Source organism: Alexandromys fortis, unplaced genomic scaffold, assembly GCF_014885135.2.
Source record: "Alexandromys fortis isolate MF-2015 unplaced genomic scaffold, M_Fortis_MF-2015_v1.1 scaffold_93, whole genome shotgun sequence".
In the NCBI taxonomy this organism is placed as follows: Eukaryota; Metazoa; Chordata; class Mammalia; order Rodentia; family Cricetidae; genus Alexandromys; species Alexandromys fortis.
The window spans coordinates 724,141-748,602 of record NW_026067970.1 but is presented as its reverse complement, the minus strand read 5'-3'; the positions used below and the strand labels follow the sequence as shown (position 1 = coordinate 748,602).

The following is a 24,462-nucleotide window of genomic DNA, read 5'->3' as shown; positions in this document are numbered from 1 at the left end:
TCAAACAATAAATTTAGAAATAAAATTGAAATCTATGACAGAGTGTGATGAATATATTGAAGCCAGTATAAATAACTAAATCTAGTTAAATTTAAAAGGGTCAAATGTAAGCTTTGCAGAGTAAACTCATGTTCTTTAGGATTTACCTTTTGTACTTGATGGTATATGCTGACTAATGTCAACAAAGCAGGAGTGGATGCTTGATGCTTGAATTCTTTACATTTAAGACTTAAGATATCAGAAATCCTTTTATTTTTAAATGAGAGGTTGATTTGAATGAACTGATTTCCAAACTATGGGGATTGCCTTTGTTTTAATTAAAATCCTTCACAGGGCACCTAGCGCTACTACACGCAGATGGGTGTTCAATGCTAACGACGTGCCCTACAGAACGGCTCACACAGCGCGTGAAACAGTTTATAATCATGGATTCCTTCATGACAGCAAACATGACTGATTAGATCAATATCATTTGCATATCATTATGGGTTTGATGTTGTCTAGTCTCTTCTTACATCTTAATCACATCTTAGTATGCTAAGAGAATATCAGCAAAATTATGGAAACTTTCTCACATTCTATCTCTTATGGGATTCTACAGATGGAAAAAGTAGTAAAGTCTCGTGAGATGTTGTGTCACTAATTTGATGATATATTGCTTTGCAAATATATGATCCTTAGTTGTTTTTTTTTTTTGTTTTTGTTTTTTGTTTTTTTTTTTGATTTTCGAGACAGGGTTTCTCTGTAGCTTTTGGTTCCTGTCCCGGAACTAGCTCTTGTAGACCAGGCTGGCCTCGAACTCACAGAGATCCGCCTGCCTCTGCCTCCCGAGTGCTGGGATTAACTGCACTGTAAGCTACTTGTTCCTAAAAGTCGTCACTTTTCTTGTTTTCCTGGCATCGTCAATTATACCAGCTGGGTGCTTACTGAACTTAGCAGTTCAACTAATATCTTTTTAAAGCACCTAACACGTACGCATATGTAGGGAACTAGAGCAAGTAAGATAGATATGATTTTGACCTCATAGACTTGATAGTCTCTATGGGGAGTCAATGAGACTAGCGTGCTAGATTCAAACCAGGCATTGCTCAAAGAAAGTTCAGCAGCTGTCAGAGCAGATCAAGCAAGTAACAGGTTCATCCCTTGTTATCCCAGCCCCAGGCAAGTATTTTCAACCCCTAATAAAACACTCAAATTATTTTTAGATATTTGACTGTGCTCCAAGTACCGAGCTAGACACTTTGTAGATCTTGAGAAATAAATAATTATCTCATTTATGAGCGAGGAAGTTGCTAGAGTGTTTAATGACAAACCAAGTGTTGCATAATGGCTAAGTCATGGCCTTAAGGTCAGACAGCCTGGTGAATCTTGGCTACACTGTCAATTTACTGGGTGAACAGTTTCCTTTATAACCCCAAGCATCAGGCTTTTCTACCTATAAAAACAGAAATAAAACCAGGCAAGTTGATGCAAGCATTTGCTACAGAAAAGGAGGTAAGTTCAATTATGTAAGGCATTCAGAGGAAATTACTTTGTGTTGCAAATGCTTAAGGCAGAACTCAAGGAGTGAGTAAGTAATAAGGTGTTTGTTAGACAAGATTGGGAAAGGGAAGAAGATCCAAGGTGTGGGCGGGGACCAGGAAGTCTGGTGAGGAGTTCAGGAAGCATCTGAAAAATGATGCGGTGTCTAAAGGGAGCCTTGTCAAATGGCTTTGTCCGATGACCAATGGGAAAGTACAGTTGCTTTTTAAAAATCCAATTTCCGATGTCAAAAGGCTACTCTGGTGGTCATTTAGATGCTTGTTGAGACTAGAAAAATGTTAGGAGACATTGGTCAAAACCAAAGAACAAGAGTAGGGGAAAGTAACCACTTGGGGAGACAGGATGCAGAGGCCTTTCATGGCATGCATGTGAGGCAGGTAGGACCCCTGTTTTTAAAGAGAAATTGGGCTTGGAAATACCAGGCTATTGTTTCCAACACTGGTTAGCCAAACAACAGACGGAATCCGTGCACAGTCTGGTAGCAAATCAAATGTGCATTTCTTTCAGCAGCATGCAGCCTTTCCAGGGGACAAGCCGGGGGTGCTGGAATTGAGGCGATGACAATGATGATCAAATGCACAAAAATGACATAGTCTTTGATGTTTGATGTCTGATGTGGAGAATGAAGATGTCTGGATGACTCGCAGACAGAGGAAGGCATGGATGATTATAGAGGATCTTATGTGGAGTAGAATATGGCAGGGAAGAAAAGTGGTCTCTGGGCACTCAGTGTATTGGCGCAGCTTGCACTTAGACAAAGATGAGGGCCTTAGAAGGTCTTGGCTGCTATTTTTCCTTATTTTTAAAACAAATACAGACCTCAGAAGTGGGATTTGGTTTTATACTTTAAAAGCCTTGCTTTCCAGTGTAGGGCAGTGTTTGAATCTGTGTATAACCAGAGGTTATCTGGAGTATGAATAGCAACACCAGGAAGACTGGGTCCTCTCTCAGACTCAACCAGACCCATGTCTGGCCACTGACTTCAGAAGTGCTCAGGTGCTGTGGAGACCTTCTGGACACCAACAAGATGTCCTTACTTGAGTGAGTTTTGACCATTCACTGTCAAAAAGGGACAGGTATACCAGAAAATCTGTGCAAGCTGTTCAGGCTTTCATAAGGAGGTGGGCATGGTGGCGCATGCCTTCAATCCCAGTACATGAGAAGGAAAGGCCGGTAGGCAGACTGACCGCTGAATTCCAGGCTAGCCTGGTCTACAGAGTGAGTTTAAGGACAACTAGGGCTACACAGAAAAAAAAAAAAAAAAACGTCTTGAACAACAGCAACAAAAACAACAAAAACTTGAATTAGAGTAGAGAGAGCCATTACATTAGAAAAAGATAAATGGCCTGTCACATTAAAGACCCCAGTGCTGTCATTTATTATGAAAATGACTGGAGTAGCCTTGAGCCTCACCCTGAAACTTGTTTGAAGGAAAAATCTTGGGTTCTACCAGTGACAATTGGCTAGTAACCTGCCCCTGTCTGGGAAGAAAATCTGGTAATATGTACATGTCAAATTGCTTTCTATCTTTCTCCCTGCTTCACTCTCTGTCCCTGCCTTTATGTCCCTGACCGCTGCCACCACTCTCAAACCTGGAGACACTCAGAATGTGTCCCACAGGTTTTGGGATGTGTGCCTACAGAGTTAGAATCAAAAGTCAAGAAGAGAGGGTAGAGGACTTCCAAAGCTCCGAACTGGAACAGGAATTATAAAATAAAATTATCGGTAAATGTGGCTGCAGAAAACACAACCCTCAAGAAATAAATAAAACATCAAGTTACAGGCTGTGAAAAATTGCTGAATCATGTATAGCAGAAAAAAAAAGTCACTCTGCAATTTATTTTTTAAAAACCCATTCAAATAGATAAGCTCAGCAATAGAAAAATGGCCAAGGAACAGACAGACACGAAACAACAAACACAAGAGATGTACTCCAGTCACCAACAATGTTTCCCCTCACAGGAGACCACAAAGGCGTATTAAAACAAGAAATCAATTTGCACCTACAAATTGGCTTAAAATGTCTAATAATAGGTGCCTATTGCTGTTGGGTTATGGGAAAATAGACACTATCTTATGATAAATTTGAAAATATAAACGGGTATAAATATTCCTGGGGTGTGATTCAGCAATGTTTCAAAAGGCTTAAACACAGTCGTGTCCTTTGACCCCAAAAGAGGAATATATTGATTTGAAAGTACTTCTTCTGAAAGCAGTAACTAGAGATAGGCATAAAAATTTGCCTGTAAAAATATTCATCTTAGTAACTTTGTAAGAATACGAAACTAAAAACAACCTAAATCTCCAGGTTTATTAGACAATATATGTCATGTCTCTCAAATAAATTATTATTTAGACTTTAACTTATGGTGTAGATAAAATATAAATGCTTATAAAGTACTATAACTATAAAGGTAACATAATTAAAATTAAGTACAGTGATATGAAAATCTTATAAAAATGAACTCCTGTATACTTACACGTATTTGTATATCTGTATCCATATTTAAGTTAATATTTGCAAGAAGGAAAAACAGGCACATCTTTGAGAGCAGAGATTATCTTATCTTGTCCATGGGTTAGCTCCAAAGTTTCAACACAAGGGGCAGGATAATAATTTTCTACTGTATTGAAAAGTTTAAGGAAATAAACTGTCTTTTTTCCCCCTTATGATTCTTTAGTTGAAAAAAAAAAGTTGTGAATTCTACTCTTTAGTCAGAGCAAGAGAATGAATTTTAGTCTTGAAGAAAACGCTAATGAACAAAATTAACAGCTAAGGACAGAACCTAAGAGTGAATTGTCAGTATGGGGCTCACAAAATTGAAATACCACTTTAACCAAAGGGGAAGAGGTGATGCTGTAGGAAATTAAACAAATTCACATATAATTCCAGAAGCTCGGGCTTCACCTCCACAGCTACTTTGTGTCTTCCCTCTGTGACAGCATGGTGGCTTTAAAGCTGTTCTACGCAGCACCCTGAACGAGAGCTCTCAAGATGTCTCTCAAGCGTGAAATTCCTTCCAGGTTTACCTTTCAACATCTGCTTGAATTTTATATTCGTGTTCCATAATAAGACTATTTAATTTCATATAAAATCACTTGAAGTTGTTTAACTCTTAAATCACATTGGTTCTTTGGAAAATGTGTGTGTGCTCGCGGTCAGCCCTTGAGGACCTTTAGGAGGATGCCTCGTCACAGATGGACCCAAATTGCCTGCAAGCAGGTGCAGTGCTGTCTGGAAAAATAGTCCAAATGAGAATTTGCTAGCCTGAGTTCAGGAGGGGGAGTGGGCTAGCTGGTTGATATTAGCATGCCATCTGCTTAGCAGGTATAGCTCTGCAATGCGAAAACATCTCAAAGGGCAAGGATTAAATTAGATATGATGTGTTGAGCATAGCCTGATGTGCAGTATTCTCTAATTATACATTCCTGGTTATTTTCATCAGCATAGATGGGGTTCACACTCGAATGTCGCTGCCCCTTATCAGTAATTACTGTTACTCTGATTCAGTGTAAATCAAGCCATATTCACATGTGACTTGAATCCTCAAGGAAAATTCTCTCATAATAGTAGATGTGTGGCCACATTTATTTCTCTTTGGGAATTAATAAATGAATCCATCTAAACCACTGACCATCGCTCCGTGAACTGCATAATTAAATTTATTTAGTGATGAAATGGTGGTGATTTTTATCAAGATAATGCTGCTGCCTGAGAAATACCTGGGCTGTGATTCTTTTTAAAAATACATATATTGAGTAGTGGAGGCACATGCCTTTAATCCTAACACTTGGGAGGCAGAGGCAGGCCAATCTCTGTGAGTTCAAGGCCAGCCTGGTTTACAGAGCTAGTTCTAGAAGTGAAGCATGATTAGTAAAAACTCAGAGGAAGAAACTCTGGTTCAACCTGAAGACCCAAAAAGCAAAACAATCAGCCACTGGCTCTTACTTTGACCTCAGTCTGGAATGGCAATCCTACCTCTGGGAATCTCAGAATGAAACTGCACCTGTGAGAGCTACCTCCCCCTTTCTTACATTCCTTTCTAGGGCTAGGATTAAAGGCATGCACCACCGGGATTAAAGGTGAGTGTCGTTGTGGCTACTGGGATTAAAGGTGAGTATCATTGTGGCTACTGGGATTTAAGGTGTGTGTTACCATAACCTGGTCTATAAGGTTGACTAACCATCATGTCTCCAGCACTCTGTCCTTTTACGATTGTGTGTGTGTGTGTGTGTGTGTGTGTGTGTGTGTACCTGCACGGGCTAGAAGAAGACATCAGATTTCCTGGAGCTGGAGTTATAGGAGTTATATGAGTCACCTGACATAGATGCTGGAAACCAAACTTGTGTCCTCTGGAAGAAGAGCAAGTGTCCTTAACCACTGGGCCATCTCTCTAACTCCGTGATTCTTTCTAACAAATAACAGTACTTCATTTCCATATTCACCATTGGCAAGAACATAATTTCCTTGTGGCTCCCCTAGTCTGTAAAGCAGAAGCTTTTAGATCCTTTGTTATCCGTCAGAGTAAGAATGAATCTACAATGGGGTGCAGAGCACACATTAGGACTCTAAGAAGTAATGCTCGCCCTTCCCACACTTATTATCTAAGGCCAGAAGAGGCGAGCCTGACTCACGTGGAACCCACAGATGAAAGCAGCTTGGTCTACCATGCTAAGCCTCTCTGTTTCTTTCCTCTCTGTTTACTCCACTGACCAACCTGACTTGCACTAGTCTATGCCTTATACACACGTTCTCTGTCTGTGTCATTGTGGTTTAAATCACGGCTATCAGTGCAAGTGTCATTCAGCCTGAATTACGTCTTCAGCTATTCATCTTTTCTGGAGTTTTAAGGGACATTTTAATATATTTCTTTAGCTGAAATCCTCTAAGAATCTGCTAAGTTCTGACATCAGAGTATCAGAGTTAGCCAGAGACTTAGAGTGAATGAGGAAACTTTTTTTTTTTTTTTTTGCTCTATGAGATGCTCATTCATCCAACAGACATTTGTGTGTTGGGCATTGTGCTCTAGGCCACCAACTCCAAGTCACCCACACTTTGACCGTTCCAGCCTGCCTCCACCATTTGAACAGGGCCATCTCTGTGTATTCTGTGGGAACAAGTCCTTGCACTTAGTTCTTATGTTGTGCATGAGTTAATATGTGGATGTTAATGACCTAATATGGTATTTTATGTCTGGTTTTTTTGCAAACAAGAAAAATAAGTTTTGGATTCATATTGTTCTGGAGTTAGTCAGGGATAGGGTTAGGCCTGGGGTAGACTAACATCTTCTGCTTATCTATTGCCTCATGCTAAACATAATTTCTTCATTTGTAACCTCTTAATAAGAATTTTGTAAAGACTGAATAGAATAAATAAAATTATAAGTTTTTAAAATGCCTTATGATGCAGCTATTGCCTAATTGATGGCAAATGTTATTTAATTATTCCACTCACTGATTTTTCCCAGTCAGCGTATGTAAGGATGAGATATAGCACTGCACATCACAGTCTTCCTCTAGGGAGACTGCGCGTTCGTTTTCCAGCCACCCAGACCCGAATAGTCACACAAAGCTGTAATTAAACAGCACTGTTTGGCCGGTGGCTCAGGGGTATTTCTAGCTAGCTTTTACATCTTAAATTAACCCATTTCTATTATCTTATGCATCGCCACATGGCCGTGGCATTACCTCATTTTCTATATATCTTGTTTCCTCGGTGACTGGCTGGCATCTGCTTGATTTTGCCTGCTCTCTCTATATAAATATCTCTGTTTGGATTTCCTGCCTGGCTTTACTCTGCTAAGCCATTGGCCACTACAGCTTTATTCATCAGCCAATAAAAGCAACACATGCAGAAGGACATCCCACATCACACAGGTTAACACAGCACAGTACAGCATCATCATAAGTACTTCATGTAATTTACTATGTGAATTAAAAAAAAACTTGAATTGATTCTTTCCATTTTATCAATGAGGAAACCAAACTTATAAAATTCAATTTGCAGAGCTAGATTTGAACCCTCAAGTTAGAAGAATGTTCAAAGCTCTGATTCTGTGTGTGGTGTAGGATCAACTGAGGGTTAAAATTTTCCACAGATAAGATCCAAACTCCTCCTGTGTATACCTGTGACAGAATGGTTTCTGCCAGTACCAAAGACAAAGACTCTAGATGTTTCATTATTTTTCCTCTTCCACTAGTTTAGGACCATTTGGGAAACACTTGGACATTAAATAGTTGGAATAGATAGAAGATGAAACCATGTTTCATAATAAAAACATTTGTGACCGGTTTGCTTGTCCTTTCCAGCCACAGGTTACACTGCCCTGCAGCGTTCAGTGAGAAACATACTGACTAGCCGACGGACCTACAGGCCAAGCCAGTGGGGACGCCATCTGAGCATTTACTTACTGCTTGGCTCCCGGAGCTGCCTGCCTGGATGTTACGGCTTTCAGAGAGCTCTGTGAGTTCTGGAAGGCTATTAGGTTAGAGCATGCCTAAGCATGGTACAGCTGTTTGTTTTGGATAATAATGAGTGCTTTCCCAGCTGTGCATTTTTCTACCTTCCTTCTGTTTCCCCGGGGCCTGAGCATTCAGCAGTCCTGATTTTTTTTTTCTAAGCTGTTAAACTGAATCCAGAAATATCATTGTAGCATTTCAGGGGATCTTTTCTTGTCTGTTTTCAGTCTTAATGTTAAGCCTTAAAAATACATCTGTATGTACACACACATATGTACTCTTTCTCACATACACACATACATATCTCTCTTGTAATTTAACACCTAGGAACAGAGTTTAAATTATTTCCATTTGATGTATGCATACACGTTTTTCTTCCTTTTATTGAATCAATGTCTTTGCATATATAAAACCTACACTTAATTCCAAAGTTAAACATATATAGCAACATACATTCAGAGAAGTCTCGCTTTCCTGACCATTCTCTTTTCTCTGTTCCCTCCTGCTTTTAGATGTAGTGATTTGAAAATTTTCTAATTTTTTAAAAAAAAAAACCACAATATATATTCAGTGGAGTGTTCATCTTGTGAGCACGCTGCATGGTGATTTCTTACAGGCTAAACCCCCCCATGAGCCCACCATCAGGTGCACAAGCAGAATCCCACCAGCACTCAAGACTCTGACTTTGCACCCTTCTGGTCTCCGCCATCCCAGGGCAGCTGCTCTCCTGTGGACTGACTCTGCCAGATGTTGGACTAGGAGTGGGATAGCACAGCCTGTGAAGTGCTTCCTATTCAACAATACTTTGATGAGCTCCCTCACGGCTGTGTGCAGTGGGAAGTTCCTCTCTTCCATCTGCTGGTGTATTGGATCAGACTGTATGCATACTGTACCACAATGTAACCATGTTGGTGGTGGGGGATATGAGTGGCTAGTTTGGAGTTTAAATCCAAACTAGTTCTTTTTCTTAAATACATTAAGTTTGTTTCCATTTAAAAATATTTTTTAAGTTAACATTCAAAGTGATGGGTTTCATTGTGACATCTTCATACAAATGTGTCATTATACTTGGTTCTAATCCCTTCCCCACCCCCACTACACTGTCTCCTCTGTCACACTCTATACTGACCCTATTGTCATGCTCCCTTCTGCTTTTGTACCACCTGTATTCCATTGTGCCCTCTTCCCCGCATGTGCCCCTCCTTTAATATTTCTTTCTCATGGTCTCCTTTCTACTTTCATCACAAACACACACAGGCTTGAGTGCACACACACATGAGCAAGTACACACATGTGAAAGAGTACACATACAGGCACTAGCACACATGCACAAGGATACACACCTGTACATGAGTACACACACACATGATCACATACATTAAAAACATGCTGTATTTGTCTTAATGAGTCTGGCTTTTTACAGTTAACTTCTCTTTTAAGAATATGGTCATGTTTTCTGGAAAGAGGAGTAATTTGACTTCCCATTTGTAACCCTTTTATTTCTTTTTCTGTCTTGCTGATATTTGAATGGTTTGATGAATAAGGATGGAGAAAGTGGGTGCCCCCGTCTTATTTCTGGTTTTAGAGGGCGTGTGTTCATTTTCCATGGTTTTATCTAATGGTTACATGAACTATACATAGAGATTTGCCTTATGCGGCCTTCATTGTCTTGAGGTGTGTTCCTTCTGTCCCTAGTGCCTTCTGAGATTTACTAGAAAGGGAAATTGAACGTTGTGAAGGTCTTCTCTGTGTCAGTAGCACTGGCCACAGGATTCTGTTGCTGATCTATTTGTGCTGTGCTTCTGTGTCTTTGGACGTGTGCGCATTTCTAGTGGCTGTTTTGTGAAGAAGAGAATTGCTGTGTCCGCAGGCTGTCACAGACAGTGCAGTTTCCAGAATGTTCTGATTAGTGTTCCCAGTCTAAGTTTTCCATTAGGTCCTCATAATCACCAACACTTGGTAATTCTGTCCCGTTACTTTATTCATTTTGCAAATCTCTCTTTTTTACATTTATGTTGATTTTCCCTTGATCGTATCAGCTTTGGCTTAATAGCCCACTATTTATTTGTGCAAATAAATATACACACGTGTACTCTTCTGTCACACCAGAGGCAATCCTATCTATCTAGTCCTCTGTCTTGCACATTGTTTTTTTTTTTAAATTTCAACAATGTGTCCAGTGATTTCTGTGTAATTCAATGTCTTTTTTATAGCTACATAGTATCTGGCTGCATGAATATAGTTTAATTTTTCTACCATTCTCTTATCAGTGGGCACTTACATTATTTCCCCACATTTCCGATTATAAATATGCCATAACCAATGGGATTATTCACAAGACTTTTCACAGTTTTGCTACTGTGTCTTTGCATTGTATTCTTAGAACTGGTGCTGCCAGGCCCACGATGGATGCATTTGTAATTTAGCTGTGCATTGACAGATTTCCATGTTCTTCCATGGAGATTGTTCATTTTGTATTTCTACAAGCGCTCTGTGAGACATGCACTTATATAACTCTTGCAATACATTTTTTAGAATATATATAGCCAGGGAGTTAAAACAGTGGTACTTTTTTTTTAAATGAAGAATCTTCAAAAGTTAAGTATTTGATTTTTATCATATAACTTAATATACTACTTTAATATTCCTTATGTATATATTTTTGAGTTTAAAATATAATAAATATTCATGGTTTTTAAATCTTTTGGTTGTGAAGTTATGGAAAAAGTAAAGAATTCGTAGAGTCATGTAACTGGGAAATCAGAGGCAAAGACAGCCTGTTATTTTCAGGTACAGTAGGATCCAGGCTTGGTCTTCCGGTCCTCCCTCCCTTCCTTCTTCCTTTCCTCCCTCCCTCCTTTCCTCCCTCCTTTTTTCCTTCCCTCCGTCCTTCCCAGGGGACTGAGCTTAGTGCTTCCCCTATGCTAGGCAAATGTTCTCCCATGGGCTATAGCCCGACCTCAGTATGGTTTCTATACTGGCAGGCTTAGTCCCTGGTTTTCATTGCCTTTGCAACCTCCAACACCAGCAGGCAGGAGGGTGGCCTTTGTCCTGAATATGCAGGTATCTCCTCAAATGACTCTGGCCCTTACTTTGGGTCAGCCCCCAATGCATGTTTGTTTAACTGAGAACTCTCCTGTTTGGTCACTGCAATCAGTTAAGTCCCTCGTGGAGAGTGTTTCCAGGTTTTACTGCACACTGACAGGATTATTAATATTATTATGTTGCTGTTACACATCTTTTATATTCTACACTTTTATGTACTTACTATATGTTTCTACATGTAGGATTACGAGGTGAACGAATATGAACATTTTATAGATAGGATATGATGGAGGAAGGTCATTGGTTAAGTAATAAAGAAACTGCTTGGCCTCATAGGTTAAAACATAGGTGGGAGGAGTAAACAGAACAGAATGCTGGGAGGAAGAGGAAGTGAGCTCAGAGGCCATGCTCCCCTCTCCCGGGTAGACGCCATGAAGCAAGCTGCCAGGTCAGACATGCTGAATCTTTCCCGGTAAGACTGATGCTACACAGATTATTAGAGGTGGGTTGATTGGGATATGAGAATTAGCCTGTAAGGGCTAGAGTTAATGGGCCAAGCAGTGTTTTTTTTTTAATTTTTTTTCAAACTTTTTTTAATTTTATGTATGAGTACTCCCCATGTACACCTGCGTGTCAGAAGAGGGCATCAGATCCCGTTGTAGATGGTCATGAGCCACCATGTGGGTGCTGGGAATTGAACTCAGGACCTCTGGAAGAGCAGCCAGTGCTCTTAACCGCTGAGCCATCTCTCCAGTCCCTCCAAGCAGTGTTTAAAAGAATACAGTGTCCGTGTAATTATTTCTGGGCATAAGCTAGCAGGCGACCGGAGTGCTGGGGACGCAGCCCCGCCACTCCTACTACTACAAGGGTAAAAGTCTACCCAGTGTATTTTGAATGACATACAGTCTCAGTAGCCCTTGTCAACACTGTTGTTCTACCATACCACAGGGAGTATTATGAATTTTAATTTTACAAGGGTTATCACATTCTTTCATGCTTACTTTACATCAAAGAATATCTGTTCTGTTTATAGTAGACATTCAACATACAGTATAACTCTTGATTAACATGTCATATTTTCCTATATTCTTTTTCTGAATGTCTACACTCTCTCCTTCAGGTTTAGAAAGGAAAAAAAAACTGTGAAATTAAATAAGAATGCTGAGGGCAAAGACGTCAAGTCTTTTTGTTTCCTCACGTATGCTTAGGTTTTATCGAGTACCCTGAGTAGGTAGTGGGGCGTCAAGAAGTGGCGTGAAGTATGTTAGGCTGACCATCATTTCTTCAGTTATTCTATTATGGCTTCTCCAAGTAGACACAAAATTCACAGTGTGCTTCCTAGGTTAGCTGGCAAGGCAGATACCCATGTGCTTTTCCCAATCAGACTGTAAGTCCTGGGTGCATTATTCAGAGTTTCTGGAAATGCCCCCACTGTGTCCCTATGGTGGTTCTCATCCAAGATGACCTGGAGCTGGTTGGAAATTCAAGTTCTCAGGTCCAATTTCAGATGTACTGCAGCAGGACCTCTGGACACAGGACCTTGCAATACATGTGTGTGTCTGTTTCATGGTAGCAAAATATGCAAAGCATAAAATTTACCATCACAGTCACTCTCAAGTCTGTAATTCACCTTGGGAAACCTTCCTTTACAATTCTTTGCCTCTGGAAGCACTAAAGTCCTGCAGACATCTCCATGTTCTCTACTTCCTTGAGCCCTGGCAACCATCACTCTCTTTCCTGTCTCTGTGGACTGACTGCTCCAAGTGCTTCTCAGAAGTGGGATCATGAAACATCTCCCTCTTTTCCATTGTCTTGTTTCCCTCAGCATCATGTCCTCAAAATGAATCCATGTCGTAGCATATATCAGTAGTACCAAAATTCCCTTGTATAGGTATACCATATTCAGTTTATTCTGCCCTCCCAGGAATGGGGGACACCAGACTGCCTCCCCTGGCAGTTTGCATTTCCTCACGCCTACTAGGTGATTCATTTCAATGTTTAAATTTCAAAATTTCTGGGTACAAGGAATGAAGTGTGGTAACTGATTGTCATCTGGGCAAGTCTGGCATTGTTTTTAGAATGTTTTGAGCTGTACTTGACACAGCAAGTTATTTTGTGTAACTGGTGGGTTTGTGTGTCAGCTTGACACAAACAGGAGTCATCAGAGGAAGGAGCCTCAGCTGAGGAAATGCCTCCATGAGATCCAGCTTTAAGATCTTGTTTTCATTTAGTGACCAGTGGGAGAGGGCCCAACCCATGGCGGGTGGTCCCATCCCTGGACTGTTGATCCTGGGTTGTATAAGAAGGTGGGCTGAGCAAGCCAAGGGAAGCAAGCCAGTAAGCAGCACACCTCCATGACCTCTGCATCAGCTCCGGCCTCCAGGTTCCTGCCCTGCCTGAGTTCCTGTCCTGACTTCCTTCAGTGATGAACAGCAATGTTAAAGTGTAAGCCTAATAAGCTCTTTCCTCCCCAATTTGCTTTTTGGTCATCGTATTTTGTCAGAGCAATAGAAACCTTACCTAAGACACTCTGCATGCTTCATAGGAGGGCAGAACACCTCAGCTTCCGGGGATCCCACAAGGATGCAGAGTGGAGTCCTACAGTGCCAGGTCTAAGATCTTTAGTCACGTCTGAAAGAAAAATTGTTCAACTAAGCAGGACTCTGAATGTTGATAAACCGCCCTTCACTGAGACACTGGCTAATCTGATCTTTGAAATTGGAATTCCTTTAAAACCGTCTAAGTCAAAAGATGAAGAGAATAAAAGAGAAAGTAGAGAGAGAAAAGGGCGTGTGCCTTAAATAACGTCAAGATAAACAGAGCAGTTTGCATGATGCTCACATGGATGCAGTGAGCTGTTGCTGGAGTTGACAGGTAGAGAGCTATTTTGAATGAGCTGGATTCTCTTTCAGTTACCAGGGAACATTTGAGGTTATGTAAGCTGTCACAACAAGGACACTCAAATCTCACGAATCAGAGCACTAACTGACAGCCCGAGGTAGTCAGTCAGTTGAGGACCTGCGGTGATCTGCAGCTTGGCAAAGTGGGCTTTGGGATGAGGAGGTTCATTTTTCCCAGAGTCTAAGCCACAGTGTTCTGCTGGAGGCAGAATGCAATATTAGACAGGCTAATGATATGATATGATTTGGTACAAGGTTATTAATTCTAGCTAAAGAAATGAATGCATATATTTGATTGCAATGCATTTTATTTGGAAAGAGCAAATTATTCAAATGATGATATTCTTGAGGCCTGGCATGGGCATGTATCTAGATACAGTAAATCTGAGTGAATAAATGTCATAACCAATGAATCAATTTTGATCCGATTTATTGGGTACTTAAAACATGCAGGCTAAAGGGAGAGTTCATAATGACATTTCAATCCAAGACTTGCCATGTATGTGAAGGTGATTATATAAGATTGTAATGGAGTTGAACATGCCTGTTTCTAATGACATCATAACAGTTACAATGTCCTAGCACAACATGTGACTCACACACGCTTGTGGTGATGCCACATGGGCCAAGCCCACTTTACTTTTTGCATACATGTTGCATACATGTATAGCACACACAATTGCATGCAGTATACAACGCTTGGTAAGGATCACGAATGGTTATGCTACTGCTTTCTTTAGTACAGTCTACCATACAAACCATCATGCTAGCGTGCTCTTCCTCTTGTGGAAACTGTTCACTGCTAACAGCGACCTGCTTGTCTGCTGCCGCCTCACCCACCTCATATCCCCTGCCTCTCTTCCTGGCAGCATTCGCTTCAGGGCTTCATCTAATTTTCTGCTGTTTGGATGGCCATGGCACCAGGAGCGGGAGGCGGTATCACAGCAGCTAGGCATGGAGCAGCCCGTGCCACCCAGGTGTCTGCACATTTGCTTTACAGTGTTCACACCACGAGATCCCCTAACAGCGGGTGTTCCTGTAGTTACATGATCCAGGACTACAAATAGGTCACCAGACTCTCCAGAGTGTGAATACATACACGGGCAATGTGCTTTCATTGACGCAGCTCCTCTTGCTCTCACAGAACGAGCACACGACCTCGGACAACTTCTTAACCTCCCTAGTTAAAGCTTCCCAATGTTTGCAGCTGGGTGGATGCGAGACCCCAAGTTAAACAGCCCTACAGCTTTCTGCTTCTGCTTCTTATGTTTTATTTTCATTTTTGGGGGGGAGGGTAGAATTTTCATCTACTAATTCACTTCGCAATGTGTGAGAGAGCATGTAAGGCGCTGTGCTATAATTCTCCCCATAACTTATTAATCACTTTCCTTTCTCATCACTATAAAACGGCTCTGCTAAATGTCAGGGACAACAACAAAAATCTCCATAAACGGATCACCATAAAACTCATCCCAGAATAGCAAGCACTCTGCTTCCTGGCACAGCTCCCACCAGAGGTTAGCATCTCTCCTACCTTCCTGGTTCCCAAGGCCCAAGAGATGGGAGTCTAACATATGGCCCGGGTGCTACCCCACCCCTGTGCCCTTCACGGTCTCCTGACCTCAGCTTCATAGAGAAGCTTCTAAAAGCCTGGCGACCAATCAGCAATACCATGCAAAAGTTTTTGCTTTAAAAAAGCCATTTCAGAGGCATTTGGTTATTTAAAGATTTGAGGCTTCAAAAACACATCCGTCCCATGTGACAGAGACATGGGACTAGCAGATGTTGCCTGGTTTTTATTTTACCTTGGGATTTCATGGTATCCGTTTTTCAATTTCTAGCTAAGTATTAAATGCTTGTAGGATTTAAGTGGCTTGTTTAATTAAGCTTTAAAAAATGTATTTAAACTTTAGATCGGCCTAGATAATTCAAAAATAGAAACAAGTGTGGCAAGTCTGCCAGGTCAGGCTTGAACTCGAGTGCACTCCATCCTAAATGACTTGAGCCACGGGAAGTACAGTTCTGGGGGTCTCCGAGTAAGCAGTTTCAAATTCTTGACTTTTTCAGGGCTATTTTTACATAAGCAAGGCTATTATGCTCTCTTTCTGGCTCCCATCACTTAAAAAATAGCCCTTTTCAGGTCTGAAGTTGGGGAAGGAAGAGTGCGCAAGAATTAAAAATGAATACGACGTCAGCGGTGCCACACACCTGGGCCTCATTTTTATTGCAGCAGCGGAGCCCGGTGACAGCCACAATAAACAGGCACTGAAGAGCTGCCTTCAAGTGCCGAGCTCGAGCATCCCACTTCCTTCCGGTTTAGGGCTTATTGCTCGGCCGTCTGAAATAGAATTGAACCCAGCAGTTTGGACTCAGCCCAATGTGCGAAATCGCTCCTGTACTGTTTGTGGTATCAAGCGACGTCTCCAGATTAGAACTGGGGAGTTGACGGAAGCATAGCCGCGTGACTGTCTCCATCATTGGTCTTCTACTGAGATGCTGAGAGTCATATTTATGAGAGCAGACGGGCTGACTTCGCAAAGTGCAGCAATTCCTTTTTAATGAACATGTGTTCTAAACAACGTCTTTTCTCCTGTGTGGGGGCAGTAATTCCATAGTTTATATAATAAAGCTAACTGTATCCGACATCCGGGATGTGTTCTGGTGATGTAGTCCTTCCCTGTAAAGCCCACCTAGATGCGTTCTTTCTGCCGTTATTACCTTTTGGGAAGAAGCAGGCTGTGAAAGTCGGGACCTGGTTCACAGCTGGGGTTTTTCCGTTATATGGGTGCAGAGTCCTTCTGATCTCCTCAGCATCTCCATCGGCTGAGCAATTACTCCCAAATGGTCCTTTTCCTAGAAGAGGATTTTCTGAAAATACATCCGCCACTTCTCTCTATTGCTCCCAATCCTCTGTCCTCTCCTCGTCACTCCTGCTCCGAGGAGTACCTCCTCTCTGCTCCTGCGCAATCAACGGTGATTCCTCTGCACCAGGACCTGTCCAGGTGTGATCCATGCTCCCCACAAACACCAACTCTTCCCGACCTGTAAAATGTGGCCATGTCACAAGTGTGCTTGAAATCCTGAGTGGTTCCTGTCACATTCAGGATGCCGTCTCCATCACTACCACTCTGCCCACCTAGCCGCATTTGTCACCACTTGGAGGCTCCTGTCCTTTCGTCTTAGCGGAACCACAGTTCTGTCTCTTCTGTTTGCAGAACGTTTCTTCAGCTTTTTCACCTGACTGATGCAAACAAACTCTTTGCTCTGATGGGTGAGAATTAGCACTAATGCCCTTTCCCTCCGATGGGTGAGAGTTCCCACTGATGCCCCTCCCCTCCGATGGGTGGGAGACATCACTGATGTGTGGCTCACTAGGTACCTTCTCTCCTGGTGCCCCATGCTTAGCACAACATTCGCCGCCCTACTTAATCCATGGTCTCTTTTTTGTCTCTCTATGAGATGGTAAGCCTCTCACACCTGTAACACCAGCTATTGAATCTTCCCCCTTTATTTATTTTGTCTCCAGCATGCAATAGTAGTTTCTGATGTATAGAATGACTTCTTTCACTCACTTATTACCAAATGGTCAACTTTATTTACATAGAAGCTTGTTCCCAGGTGATTGCTTGTATAAGCACTATACTTAAGGCATCTTTCTCCAGATAATTCTTTGCATCATTGGTTTTATATTTTTGGTATTATCCTGCACTACCACCTGCAGATACCATACAGCAAAGCAACATATGCCAACATACCCTGATGAGAACAGATCCTGGATCCTTCAGCAAAAACTACAGAATGCCCTTTCCTACAGAAACTCCCATGGTCTGCTTGTCCATAGATTCTCTGGCAAACTAAGGGCCGTATGAGCATGACTTAGCCCATACCATGCTGGTTAATGACAACATCAGAGCTGATGAGATGGCTCAATGGGCACAAGCAGTTGCTGAAGGAGTCTGGGAACATGAGTTTGTTTGAGCTGCAGAATCTAAAAAACTGCATGGAGAGAACCAACTCCATAATGTTGTCCTCTGACCTCTATATCTGCACTGTGACATAGGCCCCCAATGCCATCCATACACACACACATGCACAATAAGTGACTCTCACAAACAGTCCCAACAAATGCTTGGACATGTACTTACAAAAATAAAACATATTTTTCTTTCTCAACAAATTGCCCCACACCACATTCACCTGAGCATGTTCATGGCTATGGGTTGGTGTGCATAGTGGAAAATCACTGAACCTGGGGTTATAATGTCGGCTTTGAACCTGGGACCTGTGCAGTCAGGAGACAGACCTTCCAGTGTGCAATCAGCTGTGCCCAATATATATATATGAATAGTGGCTCCCAGCTAGAGCATTTTTTAAAGTGGCCATGCCTGGAGGCATGTTTGGTTGATTTGGTGGAAAGCTGTGATGATGACCACAGCATTTAACACTTTATGGGAAGAGACCATGGGTGCTGCTATCCCTCCTACCTTGCCAGGGCAGCCTCCCCCACAATTATCTGGTCTGAAAGTATGGAGTTGGAATGGGAAATGAGAATGTAGGATGCCCTTAGTTAAATTTTCTTGCTTGATATATTTTTCATTTAGAGAGTGCTCCAGGAACCATGTTATGGTCCCTACTAGGTAGTTCACAAGAGGGCCATTTGCTTGCTCTATTTTGCTATGACGGGGTCTCAAACAACATAAGTAGCCATCTCCTTTGCTGCACTGAGCAATTGCACACCAGGTTCCACCTGCACTTAGGTCTTATCCCAAATGTGGACACCAAGGAAGCAGAAATTACCAGGCCTTCCCTAGCATTCATCTGCACAATACATGGCTGTCTTGCGGGCAGGTAGGGTGTTTCATGCTGGGTCCAGCTGGTTAATCCAAGGCACTTACATCCCTGTAGAAGAGATTGGGCGGCAGATGGAGTAGCATTCTCTCTGATGGTCCTTTACAGTCATCACTGCAGCAGTGGAGATATGCTGAGGTGCCCAGCTAGCTCCAGTTGTTCCGCTCTTCTTTGTTCCATGTCTACCCTTTGCCTCAACCGCAGATTCACAGCTGCCCCGGGCCTTTCCCAGAAGCTAGCTGAAGACCGCACAGATAATAACTTCTCATCTCCCTCCACCCCTTCTCTCTGTGGCTGACCATCTTGGTTTCTCAGATTAATCACTGAGCAATCCCAACTGCGCCTCTACACCTTCCTTCCTTCTAACAATAGTGTAAGGTGGCTGTTGGTTTTTTTTTTTACAAGAAGTCCCTCCATCCATAATTCTCAGGAGATTGTGCTTCCCTGACGCTGACTGATACAGATAATATTCCCCATGCAATCAGATGATTCTTGCAAGTCCTGGCTGTGTGTTCTAGGTACAGGCCAGGAATAACCATTTTCACAGAGAACTCACCAGAATGTAACACCTGCGTTTTGTTTACAGCTATATTGGTTGGGAATAGTGGGTATAGCTCCCAAATATCATTTTCATAAATAATGAATTAATGTGTCTGGTTTTGGTGCTATATACATGCATAGATATGTCCCATGTACATATATACATGCATATATGTGCATTATATTTCTATTCTACATGTAACATTCATGTGATTTTCCCTTTAATTTTAGCATTTAAATAATTTTAATATCTAATGACACAGCTGAATGTTTTACTATTTAGAATATCCTTTAGGGAAGGCAGAGTGATAAATGCCTAAGTATTAATGCCAAAAGAGAATTCCCCTTTGTTTGTATTGGCATCCCTCTGATGAAACTGTTTTCTGATTCCCTACATCTCCTCTCAACTCCATGATGCAAACATCTGTTCTGCCCCCTCTTAGTTATTTGTTTTCAGTACTTCTCATTTCAGATGTTCATGGTCTCTATCCCTAATGGACAATAATGTACTGTATTTATTATACCCTTTACAGTTAAAAAAATCATGTAAATACATGTTCCCTAAATCAGTTGACTTATTAGAAGTTTAAAGTCAAGCATTTCTTGTTCATGTTCAATATTACCCTGGTTCTTTATACAGAATTTTCAGTTTATACATAGGTATGGGATGCCAGGGACTAGGGAAACTTCAGGAACTAAAAGCGACAGTGAGCTACTTACAGTGGTGAACCCTGACTTTCCCAGAGCATATTCCGAAGAGAAAAATAGTTCAGGGGAAAGTTCTACACCAAAGGTGGTTTAAATGCTATCGAAGGTGATTAGGAAAAGAGTCTAACATTTGTATTCAAATAAATATGTAGAATTTATAGAAACTAGAGGGAAAAAATAAGAAAGAAGGTCTTGAGTCTAGAGAGTAGCTCAACGATAGAATGCCTAACCAGCTCATACCAACCTCTGTATTCCATCACCAGCACTATAAAAAAATCAATGCACACACATAGCAAAAAAATCCAATAATAATAAAACTGTATTCCTAGATCTTTGTTGATATGTATCCTGTGTAATGAGAGAGCATTAGCATTGGCCCCAAGGAGACAGAACCCGTCATGCACAGCGCCTTCTTAGAATGCACATTCCCCATTTGGGGAAGAAATTCCCTTTTGTCATTAATATTTTGTTGTAACTTAAACACAATAAAGTAAGAAACAGAGTCTTGTATTAGAAGCTATTATACCAATGCAGTCTTCATAGTCTACAGATGTAGTAACTGGGCCTGGGCCTTGTGGCTAACAAGTGAGGTAGAATCTAGAAATCAAAGAAGGTGTATCATTTCCAAAGTCTGCTGCTGAGTTGTTACTAATGAGTTGGGCAATTCCATGTTTGAAGCAGTAATTCAGGGCACCCTTCATCTTTGGAATCCTATTAGGACAATGGGATCTTGAGCGATAATAAGAAAGACCACTTAGGCAAGGGGATTCAATTCCTAGCACATGCTGGACCCACAGGATCAAAGTAGAACATGGAGGAGTATCTGGGTCCAAGGAAACTACCAGGAAAGGATCTATAGCCTCCCCCTCCTGAACTCTAAGAACACAGAGGGAGAAGGTTGCAGAAAGTAATGGCTCATACACATGGAGCCTGCCGAGCCAGGGGGCTTTGAGAATTCCACCTTTCAAGTCAGCATAGCTGTGCTTAAGTATCCTTTTCTTTCTTATTCTCTATTATTTAATCTCCACTCTTACATTTATGTCTCGTGGTGGTTTTCTTTTGTTTCTGTGCTGCTCGGGCTTTAATGCCGTTGTTTATGTTTCTCTACCAAGTTTACTATAAACATTCTTTACCACACTTTCCTCTAACATCACATCTACCGTCCCTATTCTTCTTATGTCTCCTTTCTCTCACCCTTTCCACTAGTTTCTTCTTAGTTATAACCTACCAGAGATATAATAACTTCTTTTTCATATGATATATTTTTTAAATTTTTACTATAATTTTTTTGAGGTTGGAATATAAGTATATAATTTCTCCCTTCCCTTTTCTAGTACCCCTTACTTGCTTTCTCTTAAATTTATTGCCACTTTTTTAAATTGTTGTTACATATATATGCATATGTAAATATGTGTATAATATGTATGTATCTTTTCCTAAATATATAAATACTAAACACCCATGCTCAGTCTGTATGTTTCTTGAGCATATATTATATTCAGGGCTGGCCATTTGGCTTTGGATAACTAATTGGTATGTTCCTCCCTGGGGAAGACTATTTCTCCGGCTCTCAGTATTCCTTAGCTCCTTTGTTCAGGGTTGAAGAGCTGTCAGCTTTCCTATTGCTACCTTAGTGAATCAGTTGGTGCTGCCCTTGTGGTCTTCTTTAGGGTGTCAAGTTGGTGAGGCTTCATGGGTGTAGCTTCTTTGACATTTCTAGGAGACACAGTCTCACAGCTAACTTCCTGTTCCTCTGGCTCTTACAATCTCTACTCTTTCTATTGCAGTCATCCCTAAGCCTGAGATGCTGGAACTGTGTTAGTTAGGAGATATATTAGTTGGGACTGGGCTCCATAACTCTACATTCTGATGGGTCATTGTTTCCTGCAATGGTTTCCATCTATTGCAAAGAGTTTTCTTGATGGGTTAAAGAACTACGCTTACCTGTGTGTATAAGAATAGATACTTAGAAGGTAGTTAAGGTGTATGCTGGCATAGTAGAGTGGTGTTTGTAGATTCTCCATTCTGGATCTCAAGATATATTGCAGAATCATAGTAATAAAAATAATATGGTACAGCCATGTAGCCCAATGGAATAAAATAAGTACACATAACTTCAGTCATTTAATGTTTGACAGAGGAGCCAGAAACACAGCTGGAGAAAAGAAAGTATATTCAGCATGCATTTCTGTGAGAACTGGATGTCCACCTCCAGAAGAATGAAATTAGGCCCTTATCTCTTCCTCCGCACATTTTCTAAAATCTGTGAATCCCAACTATTCCAATTGTCCCTTTCCATCTACTTTACCCATCTCAAGAGTTTTTCTTTTCAAAGTTGATCTAATACTTAACCCTCATTTTTGCCACCCTACATCCCTCCCACTCGAAAGCTTATTGACTAAAATCTGAGTGTGCGCTGTACTATCCTTGGTTATTGAATATATACACGTTTTGAGTTCTGTGTCTGGGATTTTATCTCACTTTATTCCTTACAGTTACTATGGCTGTGATAAAACAGTGGTTATTGAAGCTAATGGGATCACTGTTATTAACTGGCTAGTATGAAATTTCATAATGATAAGATCAAGTATCTATGGTACCTATTCTCCTAGTTAATAATTAATAATATTAAAAGTTCACATCAGGCACCTAAGATGTGGGACTGAGGAATTACTTTCTAGATTATACACTCTATTCTACCACATCCAAGTCTCACTTCAAAGTTTTAAATAGTTCAGCTGAAAGACTATAGCTGGTAAAAATCAAAACAACAACATAACACTGACAGATGTATGAGACTCAGTTCAGGGAGGCAGAGGCAGACAGATCTTTGTGAGTTTGAGGCCAGCCTGGTCTACAAGAGCTAGTTCCAGGACAGGCTCCGAAGCTACAGAGAAACCCTGTCTAAAAACAAACAAACAAACAAACATCATCTTGTAGACAAGCCTGTGGGACATTTTCTCACTTAGTGGTTGATGTGGGAAGGTTCAGCCCACTGTGGGTGTCACCCCTTGGCAGATGGTATTGGGGGCTATAAGAGAGCAAGTGAACAAACCATATAAAGCAAGTCCATAATCAACACTCTTCCATGGCCTCCACATTAGTTCCTGCCTCTAGGTTCCTGATTTGTGTTCCTGCCCTGATTTCCCTGGATTATGGACTACAAAGCTATAAGGTGAAATAAATCTTTTTGCTGTTTTTGGTCATAATGTTTTATCACAGCCATAGTAACTGTAAGGAATGCAGTAAGATAAAATCCCAGACACAGAACTCAAAATATGTGTATATTCAAAAACACAAAAGCTGAAAGAAATAAAGTCATGCATGATATGAAAGAATCAATAAGGAGATAGAACTACTGGGGAGAAACTGATCTCAAATGCTAGGAATGAAAGCATAGCAAGTAAAATAAAACCAGCACCCAACCCAGAAATCCCTCCGTGGAATGAACGTCTCAGCTACTGAATGGACCAGGGACAGTACAGAGCACAGGAACTTGAAGACAGGTTGGAGGAATTGGCAAATCCAACGACGTAATAAGAAAATACCAGTGAAAATCCCAAGATATATGCAACCCCATGAAAAGACAAAATCTATGTTATAGGTATAGAAAGAAGAGAAGTTTGTTTTAAAGGCATAGAAAACTTTCTCAGTGAATCATAATAGGACAGTTCTCAGAATTAGGGAAAGAGATGCTAATCTAGATACAAGAAGCTTTAAGATGCCAAAGAGACATGACCAGAAATAAACCTCCCCTCTTCACATTTCAGCTGAAACATTAAGTGCGTAAACAAAGAGAGTATGTTGCAAACAGCAGGAGGGACATACCAAGTCACATATAAAGGCAGACCACTGAGAATAACAGGAGATTATTAAGCAAAACTTTAAAAAAAGCCAGGAAGCTTTGAATGATGTATTTACAAGTCTAAATAACAGCAACTGCCAAACCATAACTCTCATACTCAACAAAGTTGTTGTATCAAAATTGAAAAAAAAACAACTCTCCATGATAAAAATATACTAAAAGAATTTATGATCATTAAGCCAGTTCTTTTTTTTTCTTTTTTTTAAATTTATTTATTAAATATTTCTGTCTCTTCCCCACCTCCGCCTCCCCTTTCCCTCCCCCTCCCCCAATCATGTCCCCCTCCCTCCCTCCCGTCCCGTGGGAAGTCCAAGGAAAACCCTCCTCTGTCCAGGTCTCCTAAGGTGAGCATCCAAACAGCCTAGGCTCCCACAAAGCCAATACATGCAATAGGATCAAAAACCCATTGCCATTGTTCTTGATGTCTCAGTAGTCCTCATTGTCCGCTATGTTCAGTGAGACCGGTTTTAACCCAGGCTTATTCAGACCCAGGTCAGCTGGCCTTGGTGAGTTCCCGATAGAACATCCCCATTGTCTCAGTGTGTGGGTGCACCC

General features: G+C 41.2%; 1 long non-coding RNA gene across 6 annotated transcripts; it reads left to right on the top strand.

The window, feature by feature from the left end:
- The first annotated feature begins 1,371 nt into the window (after positions 1–1,371).
- Positions 1,372–16,705, top strand: LOC126509586 (uncharacterized). 6 transcript variants are annotated; one of them, XR_007594198.1, is made up of 5 exons: positions 1,372–1,494; positions 5,590–5,625; positions 7,852–8,027; positions 8,618–13,491; positions 16,087–16,705. It is a non-coding gene; the product is annotated as an uncharacterized lncRNA (long non-coding RNA). The 6 variants fall into 6 exon arrangements; XR_007594202.1 differs by having other exon boundaries at positions 7,852–8,005; positions 8,618–16,705; XR_007594197.1 differs by having other exon boundaries at positions 8,618–16,704.
- Positions 16,706–24,462: the final 7,757 nt, after the last annotated feature.